Raw genomic sequence first — 2,324 nt, 5'->3', positions numbered from 1 at the left:
AGGCGTTGAATCGGAGCTGCAGCTTCAGGCCTACACCACAGCCACAGCAACACAGGATCCAAGCCATATCTTTGACCTACACCACAGCTTTTGGCAATGCTAGATCCTCAACCCACTGACCAAGGCTAGGGATCAAATCCACATCCTCACAGACACTGTGTCGGATTCTTAATCCACTGAGCCACAGTGGGAACTTGTTAATTAACTCATTCGTTAATTGCTGAGCCAAGATGGGAACTTCCAGAGAAAAAATTTAAGTTAACTTTGAATATTATCCTTAAAAAATATTCAGAGTTCCCGTCGTGGCTCAGTGGGTAACGAATCTGACTAGGAACCATGAGGTAGCGGGTTCAATCCCTGGCCTCACTCAGTGGGTTAAGGATCCGGTGTTGCTGTGAGCTGTGGTGTAGGTCACAGACGTGGCTTGGATCTGGTGTTGCTGTGGCTGTGGTGTAGGCCGGCAGCTACAGCTCTGATTCGACCCCTAGGCTGGGAACCTCCATATGCCTCGGGTGGGGCCCTAAAAGACAAAAAAAAAAAAAAATTACTGAATGTGGTCTTTTCTGTTTAAGATATGAAAAGGTTTTCTTGGGAGTTCCTGTTGTGGCTTAGCAGGTTTTGAACCCAACTAGTATCTGTGAGGATGCAGGTTTGATCCCCGGCCTCGCTCAGTGGGTTAATGATGCTTGATGTGAGCTGTGGTGTAGTCACAGACACTGCTCGGATCCCACGCTGCTGTGGCTGTGGTGTAGACGAGCAGCTGCAGCTCCAATTTGACTCCTAGCCTGGGAACTTCCACATGCCTAAGGTGCGGCCCTATAAAGCAAAAAAAGGGGGGTGTCTTGGAGCTCCGCCTGTGGTGCAACAGGATCAGCAGCAGTCTGGGAGCGCTGGGATCCCCAGCCCGGCACAGGGAGTTAAGGATTTGGTGATGCCATAGCTGTAGTTCAGCTCACAACTGTGGCTCGGATCTGATCCCTACCCCAGGAACTGCATATGCCACAGGGGAACCAAAAAGGAAAAAAAAGAGAAAGAAAAAAAAAGGTTTTCCTCTCCCCAAATATAGGCTCTAAGCTAAATTCAAGACTCCTTCGAAGGAAAAAAGAAAAATATACCTTCTAAAACTGTCAGCTTATAAAATAATGTGGTGGATTATTAGGCACACTTAGTGTTTATGGAGAAGGAAATTTGAAACATGACCACAATCCATCATGAAAAATTATAACAAGGCCTTTACTTCATTTATTTTTAGCTATTTCATAAATACCAGAAGATACACTTGATAGTCTGTGATGTAACTTAGACATTTTTTTTCCGTAGAGCAAACCTACAAAGCCTTCCCTTTGGCTCTGTCTTCCAAGGCTCCTTCACCGTATTGAAGAGATACTGAGTTCTGCCTGATTTTTGGTTAAGCGAGAGGTTTCCAAGTTGACTGGACTCTCTAGGGTTTCTCTGTTACTGGATCGGTGACTTGCCCAACTTTGAAAATTATCTCAGCCAGTTCACATTTCACGTGCTTCGTTTGTGGGACAGGTGAATCTCTGAGAAGCTCAGTGTCCCCAGCTGTGCACTGTTCAAGTGCATCATGAGCGAAGCAGGTTTTTTGATTATTAAAATACTGTAATAAGTAGGGATCCAGAACAAGCCTGGTCATTGTCTTTAGCAGTTTTTTGAATTTCTGCCCCAATCACCTTACCCACAACCCATGTGGCACAGACAGATAAACTAGCTATTGCCCTTATGTGGCTTTGGTCCCCTGGAGGTCTCACATGTGGCGGCGAGGCCCCACCCCAGAATCCACCGGCAGGTAGCAGTTAGGCCAGCAGTCACCTCCAAGTCCCACTGTCCTGGCCTACAACCCCTTAAGTTTACTTAAATCAATATTAAAAGTGCCTCTTGGAATTCCCATAGTGGCTCAGTGGAAACGAATCTGACTGGTATCCATCAGACTCAGGTTCAATCCCTGGCCTTTCTCAGTGGGTTTAAGGATCCAGCATTGCCATGAGCTGTGATGTAGGTCCCTGATCCTGTGTTGCTGTGGCTGTGGTGTAGGCCAGCAGCTACAGCTCCAATTCGATCCCTAGCCTGGGCACCTCCATATGCTGTGGTGTGATCCTAAATAGACCAAATAAATAAATAAATAAATAAAGTTGTCTGTCAATGACATAAAAAGATATATGATTTTTTGGCGAGGGGTGGGGGGGAGGTTTAGGGCCGTACCTGTGGCATTTGGAAGTTCCCAGGCCAGGGGTCGAATCTGAGCTGCAGCTACTTGGCTACTCTACAGCCACAGCACAAGCTGCATCTGGGACCTATGCTGCCGC

The 2,324-nt window shown here is 46.8% G+C and overlaps 1 pseudogene; it reads right to left on the bottom strand.

Moving 5' to 3' along the window:
• Positions 1-1,212: 1,212 nt before the first annotated feature.
• Positions 1,213-1,811, bottom strand: LOC125137494 (28S ribosomal protein S17, mitochondrial-like; annotated as a pseudogene).
• Positions 1,812-2,324: the final 513 nt, after the last annotated feature.

This window comes from Phacochoerus africanus, chromosome 10 (assembly GCF_016906955.1).
Source record: "Phacochoerus africanus isolate WHEZ1 chromosome 10, ROS_Pafr_v1, whole genome shotgun sequence".
NCBI classification, from domain to species: Eukaryota; Metazoa; Chordata; class Mammalia; order Artiodactyla; family Suidae; genus Phacochoerus; species Phacochoerus africanus.
This window is presented reverse-complemented; position numbering and strand designations above follow the sequence as displayed.